This window comes from Erpetoichthys calabaricus, chromosome 2 (genome assembly GCF_900747795.2).
Source record: "Erpetoichthys calabaricus chromosome 2, fErpCal1.3, whole genome shotgun sequence".
NCBI lineage: Eukaryota > Metazoa > Chordata > Cladistia > Polypteriformes > Polypteridae > Erpetoichthys > Erpetoichthys calabaricus.
Genome location: NC_041395.2, coordinates 146,405,980 through 146,415,571, shown reverse-complemented (window position 1 = coordinate 146,415,571; position 9,592 = coordinate 146,405,980). Strand labels below are relative to the sequence as shown.

At 37.6% G+C, this 9,592-nt stretch overlaps 1 long non-coding RNA gene across 1 annotated transcript; it reads left to right on the top strand.

The window, feature by feature from the left end:
- Nucleotides 1-464: 464 nt before the first annotated feature.
- LOC114643582 (uncharacterized) lies at nucleotides 465-1,686 on the top strand. Its single transcript, XR_003714831.2, has 2 exons — nucleotides 465-952; nucleotides 1,505-1,686. It is a non-coding gene; the product is annotated as an uncharacterized LOC114643582 (long non-coding RNA).
- The last annotated feature ends 7,906 nt before the right edge of the window (nucleotides 1,687-9,592 follow it).

Sequence of the window (9,592 nt, the reverse complement as noted above, 5' to 3'; positions counted from 1 at the left end):
AAAACAGCATAACATGGTAACTCCATACAGACCGTGGATTCCAACACAATGTCCAGAAGCACAAACAGTTAAACACTGACCACCGTATTATTCATTATATCAAACTTTATACTGTGTTCTTTTTTTATATAGGTCCTTTAGTATCTATCTATTGTGGCGGGCGGGCAGCCGGGTCCCATGTCTGGCTTTTCTACATATGTTCGGGGGAAGGAACCATGGGTTTCTCAGTACCTCCCCCGGGATACTTGGTGGCAGCCTCTCTGGCTGATGATGGTGCCTCAGTTTCCCGCAGGGCTCCATGGGAGATGGAGTTCTCCATAGCCTTGTTGGGATCTGGGGTGGCCACCAGGGGGTGCTGCATGGGTCCCTGAGCGGGCCTGGACAGCTCTACAGCCCCTCCTGGAAATGCAATCAGAAGCAGGTGATCAAGCACCTGGAGCATTTCCGGGTGCGCCATAAAAAGGGCCGGTGTTCTAACGAAACATTCTACCCATCGAAATGATCCACTTACTGATACTACGCATGCGCAGACCAAAATTACGCAACTTTTCTCGAAGCTTACCAACTGCTTGTCGATCTGTCCTACCTAGTGTTGAAGTTTGAGGTAAGTGTTACTGTATTTCAGTAATATATATGCTTTTCTTAGCCTTACTACATTAATGCATTTATTACAGTTTACTGCATAGGTATTTTTAACTGATGACATGGTATAACGTTATAAGTTTAATGCTACGACTTACAATAAACGGATGGGTGTAACATATACGGTGTATATACCATTCATGCCAAGTAATCTGTTGCTTTTGTTGACATAGTGTGTAATAAATAAACTGCTTGCGCCACACTTTTTTCATTGAGGTCCAAAATTCACACTACAACAAAGCACTCCCCATTTCTACTTATGTATGGGAGAGAAGCAGTGTTCCCCTCAGAGGTTCCAGTTGACTTGCCGGTGAGTGTTTACTTACAGCTCTGTGTGTAAATTTATATATTATGAATAATGAATTATTTTGTCAGAAGCCGCAAATATTAGCATACTAGCAATAAAATAATTGAAAGGAAATTAAATATTGAGTGAAGATTATTTTCTTATTTTGAATAACAGCAGTATGTTACACCTAACACTACTATTGCTTTTTCAAAATACTGAAAATTAATCAAATGACTGATGTTAAAGCTTGTATACTAATGAGAACAACTGTGATTATAAGCAATGCAGAAGATTATTGCTTGGTTTGTTCCAAGCTGGAAGATGATCCCAACAAAAGCACAATTGAAATGGTAACAATATTTCAACATGTACCATCCACAATAATATAATATCCTACTATGCTCATTTTCACTCTTCATAATTTTGTTCTTGGGGTCTAGTAATATAACTTAACAAGTAACATATTAACTGCTTCTACACCTGCTTGGCCGCATCGGAAGAAATAGTTAATTGAATCAGTCACTATTATTACTGTTTCCATGTTCAGACTAATCGTTATGTTTTATTTTTCAGGTGCAGTGTGATATGTGCAGTCACTGGGCACATTTTGAATGTGCAAAATACAATGAAAAAATTGAAATAGCATATGTTTGTAAAAAATGTATGGATAAATAAGTATTGTTCTTTGGTCTTTGTTGTTGGAGTGTTTTATTGTTCACAAATGTATGTAAATTAAAGCCTTTCTATTCTTCCTATGATGTGCTGTTGTTTTATTTGAAATGCCCTCAAATAAGGTGCTTTATGGACCTTAAAAGTTTCACATAATATGTGTAATATTTTCTATTGAATATATTTTATAATGTTGTATGTAATACAGTTGTTGTTTGTTTTTGTTATACTGTATATAATGTGTCAGCTTTGCAGTATATTTCAGTCCTTGGAAATGTGTTACTGATGTACCCATATGTATTATAAAGGTAGGATGTTTCGATAAGGTAGCACCAATCGATAGATACATCTGTCGAAATAAACTACGGTAGGACAAATCGTCAGAACACCGGCAACCACCACTCAGGAGCCAGAATCGGGAGGAAGAGGACAAGGTTGCCAAGGAGGAGTGGTGGTGCCAAATGGGAGTGTTTTGCTTGTGCTTAGTACTTGGGACTGTGTTGTGGCTGGGGGGTTCACAGGGAAGACGTGCCCTCCAGCTGAAGAAAATAAAAGTCTTTTGTTGTGTTTTACACGTGCCTCAGTGTCAAGTCTGTGCTGGGTCGGGCGCTATACAGCATCAAGTTCACACTATCTATTAAACCAATAAACCAGTATGTCCATACTGTATATTACTTTTGTCGTTTCTTAAAAACTTTGTAGTAACACTAAAAAAGAAAGGATGGCCGAACTATAATAACATAACATTCTCAGTCTCACTAGATGCTCACATTTATACAGTTTTAGAGTAAGGCATATTTCAGCTGATTGATTAAAATTAACTGCAAGATTAGATAACAAAATATATTCACTGATAGCCTTCAAGGAAAGAAAGAACAAGATATACACCTCTTGTTATATACAGTGTATATATAGATTTATAAAGTCATTATTATCATAAATACAGTGAAATACTAATTTTCATGTGATAATCATTATTACAGATGTATAACAGTATTTCCAGTATTTTTAAGCATTTAAGATGTCCGAGATTGTGGATTCTAACAATGGTCCCTATCAACATGGAGTTTGCATGTTCTCCCCATGACATCTTCAGTTTTTCTCCCACATCCCACAGACTGGTGACTGTGAATATACAGGGAAGGGGCTGTAGGGAGTGAATGTACTTTGCAATGCCTTTCATCTTTTCTGCTCAGTGCTGCACCCCCACAGACCCCAAATCAGTGTGCATAGATAATGGAAAAATGGAACCGCTTTGCTTAGTAGCTTTTTTTCCTATAAACTTTGGAAACCCTTCAACCCATATTCATTTATAAAGGAGCAATGCACAGGCACCAGTGAGCATAAGCCTTTGGAATGAGAGACAAGAAAAACAAACATATTTGCAAATGCTGATAGAGTTTACTGCCCTTTCTGGTCACATGCTATTGCTTTATTTCTCTGAATCTGCTAACCATGTTGTATTTCAGAGGTTTCTTGCATGTGCATTCAATTGATTCTTTGTACATCCACCTCTCTGGGGATTACTTACTTAATGTTTTTTAGAGCAGTTCAATAAATTCCATTTGTATTGTCAACACATACAATTTTCTTGGTTTCTGATACTTTTAAATAAAATTATTTCATAAAAACAAGGAAAATGACAGGCTTTCCTTAAAATCATTAACTTTTAAAATGCTAAGTGTAATCTCAGTCTCCTCCATGCTTAAATACCTTTTTTGGTTAAGTTCTAAATGTGGTTTTACCTGATATGAAAACTATCATTGGGCCTTCATTTTTTTGTCCCATCTCATCCTGGTTATCCCATCCCTCCTCGCTACTCCTCTGCCATTGGTTACACACTAAAACCTCTGTAGCTGCTTTTCACTGTCCAGTGGGAAACACTTTTTGCTCTACTGAAACCTAAGTTCTATATGCTTTGCCCTGGTTCTGTGATTTTGTATGCCTTCCGTATCTGGCACCATGTGGAGATACATATTGATGCAGCAGTGTCATGGCATATACTGTATACCCACACCCATGTGTTTCATAATAATGGTATCCACTCATGTGTTTATCCATGTGTGGCCAAATTAATGATGCTGGGCTCCTGTCATTCCAGTCTCTCCAGTATTATTTTGCTCTTTCTTCCCCATCATTTTCTATTATTTACAAATTCATTATTAATAAAATCTGTTCCATTCGTACCCTTGATTCCCTATTTCAATCTTTTTCACTCTTTAAACTTTCAGTCTGTAACTTCTATACTATATGGCATAGTGTAGCATGTAAACCTCTCCCTATAACTTCAGTTTGGCTCAGAGCCACCTTTTTTGGCCTCCTCTCCTCCTGCCTACATGACCATATTCCATAATGTAATGTGAAATCCTAATTATCAACAAACCCAGTTAAAGTTCCTTTACAGAGTTTTTCCTATATCCCATAAGCCCTACCTGATGAGTATTGAACCCAAATCTGTTTGTCACTTCTACTATCTGTGTATCCCAGGCACTTTTCTCCACACATTCTGATTCTGCTCACTTGCTTTTTTTCCCTCTGGACATTTGTATCTCAGTCTGTGTCTTCTTTCCTCTATGTTGTTATTCTTCTACTGCCTAAAACTCTTATTAGATCTATCCTCCCTATGTCTCACCTTTTACCAGGGCTGGTCAGTCCTTTAAATCCTAGACATCTGCTACTTGTTGACACTTCTTTTAGTTCAATGCTCCCCAACTCAGAATGGTAGGGAGTGGTTATCACGGAATGGATTCTGTTATAAATGATCTGGACAATTCTGCTTAATTTTGCTGTATTAGAAATATGCAATAAACAATCGATCACCAAAAAGTTAAAAATGTTAAAATTCATGGTGCAGAGCAAGGCTATGAATCTCTGCTCCTCCATTGGGACTGCTGATTGATTTTCATCCTTATTTGTCAATAAAAGATTACATTTTAACTCTGCTGTGTAAATCAGAAAAGAAATGTTTGCACGAAGGTTTGTGAACACAGCTTGGGGGAAGTTCTTTACACACTGGCTGCCTCTTTGTTGGGAGGAATGACATTTCGAGGCTCAGCACAAATGACTCTGAAGTGTCTCTGTGACAGCAACTAGTACAGCTAAACAGTGTCTTCCTCAGAAGGAGATAATAAATCAGCCATGGGGCAAGACGTTATCACAGGACACACACTGACATTTAGAAATAAGAATAAATAAATGATAGTTGGATTAGAGCATATTAATCAGTTATATCTGCAGAAATTTGAAATATCAAATGACATTATTCTTTATTCTGCTCATAAAAAGTGAAGACAAAAATGATTTGTTGCAATATTTAGTTAACATTGTACAAGGTGAAATTTAAATGTCCTCTTATCTTTATATTGCTTAGTCAGATGATTCTGACAGCAGAAGTTCAAAGACATTATCTTTTTTGTGGAATTAGACTTTTAACTGTATATTCCTGCATTATTTCAGTCATCCCCAGAACTGTACACATTTTAAGTTTGACTCACATGTAGGATTACAAAAAATTACTGCTACATTTTTAATTGAAATTGATTACATTTCTTTAAGACCCAGGAGAGGATGAAATTCCAGAGAGATTCATTATAGTGTCTAGGAAGTGACAGTCAAATGCAGTCATGCTGAGCATTAGAAATAGAAAGAAAGTATGGCACTAACCTCTACTAGATGCAGTGTCCTTAACAATCTGATTTAAATTTGCACGCATTCAGAGCTTGGGGATGGACACACATTTTACACAACAGACCTGGTCTGGATTAAGTTTCATAGACCATAGTGAATCTAATTTCTGTCAAACCTACAACTAGACTGTAAGTATATTAATATGCTGCCATGGATGCACTTGCATTCAGATGTCACTTTCAAAAATGGATATACGAGTAGTTTCAGACATACTGAGAGCTGGACTAGATGCAGTTTCATATAAAATCAGGATTAAATGTAGAATCAGTCCAATTCATTCACATACCACACTGTATGCTTTTTTCAGTCATGTCATAAGTTGGACTGAGTGCAGTTTCTTTTTACTTGATATCTTGGCTATAACCTTGCCGCCAAGTTACTGTTCGTTCTGGGGCCCCCATTCATCTGGTGTATTTGTACAGTTATGCTGCAGTTACGTGATGGGAAGAGGAGATGAAATAAAAATGGAACAGTGGCTTTATTTTGTGATCTAGCATTGTGCCACTGTATGTCTTTCCACAGCTGTGGTTATTAGTTTTGAGTATTGCATGTAGTGTATTTTGACTGCTTACCTGTTTTTTCGATTTTGTCTTTTATTTAGTATTGCATATGTTTGTTTTAAACTTTGACCTTCTGCCTTTCTCCGAACTCTTTTTTGTATAATGGATTTTATCCTTTCCACCTGACAGACCTATGCTATTCACTATCTGCATCACCTCCTTGCTCACACTGCTGGTGGAGTTCAATAGGATGTCACTTTGCTCCTACCTGCAAGACATGGAGTTGAAACTAATGTCAGTAGTCAGTAGACCTGAATGTGATGTTAGTCAGACCTAGTCAAAAACATTTATTTATATAGCACATGTTCATACAAGGGAAAATGTAGCTGAACGTGCTTCACAGCTAGCAAAATTGTCAATAGAAAATATAATAAATATACAACAACAACAAAGTTTCTATATATAAAAAAGCCAAATACCACTGACTCACTCATCACGAAATTTCCTGAACCATGAGGACTTGGGACTTGAAATTTGGAATGTAGGTTACCCTTGGCCCATAGGTGCTCGCTAAGAAACGGTTTTAAAAATTTCGTGGTCCAAGCACAAAATTTCTTATAGTTTTTTAGACCCGTTTGTATGTCTGTCTGCTTTTCCCGAGAGAACTACTTAATGGATTTAGATTGTTTTTTTTCTATAAATTGCTTGCACATTCCGTTGATTTTGCGACTTTATCATCACGCTAAGTATCATATTTCATTTGCGGTACTGATTTATTAGCGCTAATCCAAGAGAGACTCATCGGGCTGCGGGGAAGGGGGCAGGTCTCTCCTCACTCATGCGTCTGCCTTGGGGCTTAACCTTAACCCTACTAAGTTAGCGAACAAGAGAACTACTTAACGGATTTAGATCTTTTTTTTCTATAATTTGCTTGAACATTCCGGTTTATTTTGCGACTTCTCTCATTGTGCTAAGAATCATAATTTGCTTGCAGGAGCGATATATTCACGCTAATCTGAGACAGAGGTTGCGTGCCGAGGGGAAGGGGAAAAGTGACGTCAGGAGTAGAGAGCTGGGTGGGGCTCTCCTCACTGTCCTGTTTCACTAATACACGGGTTAAGCCACAGGGGACGTCAAGTAATATATATATTTTGATGGCCGAGGCCCATGCCTGGCTGGGACGCCCCTTCACCACATCTGCCAGGGGGACAAGGGTGGGAAGCCCAGTATCTCCCATTGGATGCTAGATGGCAGCCTCCCTGGGTTGCAGTGGTGCCTCGGACTCCCCCAGGGCTTCATGGGGGTTGGAGTTCTATGCAGCTTTGTGGGGTTCCGCAGGCACCACCAGGGGGTGCTGCAACAGGAGCGGCTGGCCCCTTTTGGGCACTGGTTTCGCCTTAGCCAGAAGTGCAGCCGGATGTCGATAATCAACCACCTGGAGCACTTCCGGGTACCCAATAAAAGGGAGCCAGCGACCACCACTCAGCGGCCAGAGTCGGGTGGAGGAGGACAAGGTTGCATGGAAGGAGTGGTGGTGCCAAAGAGGAAGAGAAAGTGCGGTGCATTAGTGGTGTGCTTATGCTTGGGACTGTGTATTGCCTGTGGGTCATGGAGGAAGACGTGCACCCACAGGGTAAGAAAATAAAAAGTATTTTTTTTATTTTACACGTGCCTCCCGTGTCCAATCTGTGTCGGGTCGGGCGCTATACAGTATATATAGTCCTAAATTACACATCATATGCTTCAATTGGCTTTTACAGGCCGTATTTGATAACCGCACATCCTTAAACTCTCTATGAAAACAAGAAAAAACACCTCTAAAAACCTTACAGGACAAAAGGGAAGATATCTCAGGAAAGACAATTGAAAGACAGCCCACATGCAGCTTCACATTCATTATGTCAGCAAACTGAAAAGTAAGTTTAGTGAGCACCAGGAGATACACGTGAGTCAAAACCAGGAGATTAAAAGACACGATTGTCAAAACCAAGACATGAGATAAAAAAACATAATGAAAAAACATAGAGAAAAGGTCAGTACAACTAAAAATCAAACGAATAAAGGACACAAAATAAGGTTTTAAAAATGCAACTTGGGTAAGGAAGTGACTATTACCCGACTTTTCAACACGTCACGTTCATTTCCTGCAGGACATGACCGCTGAGGATATGCCACTGCTAGGTATCCAAAATAGCAGTAATTGTTAAAATACAAGATGATGGTTAAAGCACACCAAAAAATTAAACAACTTGTAATGGAAACCGTAGAATGGAAAATACTTGTCAGAAATTAAATCTGCAACTTCAAAAACCCTCAAAAAAAGTGAAATATTGTAAAAATTGGTTGAGAAGAACATATAAAAAATATAAACAGAACACAAATTATAACAGATGTGGATGTAGTTTCAATTATATGGAGTAGTGGACTGGATATAGTTTAATTCAAAAGGGTAGGATAACATTTCAGTCATAATTAGAAGTGAATTTATTCTAATTTTACTTAAAATCAAGTTTAAATGCAGTGGTTATCTGAATCAGTTGTAAACTGGATGCAGGTTCATTCACATTGATAGGTGGATCAGATGCAGTTTTAATTTAATTGTGATCAGATAACAACTGCAGTTGCATTCAGAGTTGGGTTGAATTTGATGTTCAGAAGTAGACTAAAGGCAGTTAACTGCTACTTTTAATACTATTGATCACAGAATTAATCTATACAGGCTTAAGAATTAGTTGGCCTATCAGGCACTCTGTTTAGCTGGTTTACTTCACACTTGACAAATTGTTTTCTAAATGTGCATAAGTCTGAAGACAGTGCTCCCTCATTTCTGTCCACATTTAGGCATGATGTTCCTCAGGGCTTAATGCTACTTGTAAACGATTCATTTTTTCTCTTTACAGTGTGTGTTACCATTTGATGTAATTAGGAGGCACACTATTAAATTACATTTTTATGCCAATGACACTCTACTGTATTAATCATTAATCCAAATTCCACTTCCTCAATAACATCATTAATTAATTGGTTAGTTGGTATAAATCAGCAGATGAATGCAAATTGTTTTTGAATTAAGACAAGAAACAAATTCTTGTACTCTGTGCTAATTCTTAAAATAGTAAGGCAATACTAAATACTTGAACTCACAAGGCTTCTATTTTATTCTAGACGATTCCATTTGAAATTTAGGTGTTATCTTTGACACAGATTTAACCTTCACTCATCACATTTCTATGCTTTTAAAAACTTGCTTTCTAGAAAATATTGTGAAATTAAATTGGCTTCTTAAACTGCTGAATCATGAAAAGCTAGTTTATTTTACTCAAGGAAAAATGATAATTGAAATGTTTTATAGTTAGGATGTTTTAAATATTTACTTACTAATTTATAGTTAATTCAAAACACAGCATCAAGGATCATGACTAGAATGGAAAAGCATGACCATATACAGTAACTCCTGTTATTAAATAATTTTGTTTGCTTTCAGTTAACTTTAGAGCCAATTTTAAAATCACCCATATAATATAAAGTTATGGAGGTACTGTATATTTATACCTTATAGAACTTATCAGTGTCTGTACTCCAGTGAGGAGGTTCCAATCTCAAGATGTAAGCTTCCTTAAAATTGGGTGAATACATTTAAACTATGAATTTATCCACAGGATGCTCAAACTATGGAAAGATCCATCTACCAGTATTAGAGAAGTCCCATCGATCTCAGCATTTAACTGAAGATTGAGGATAAATTACTGTAACAAGGCACACTTTTTTAGAGCTGCCATTAAGACTGTTTTGTATTGCTGTGTTA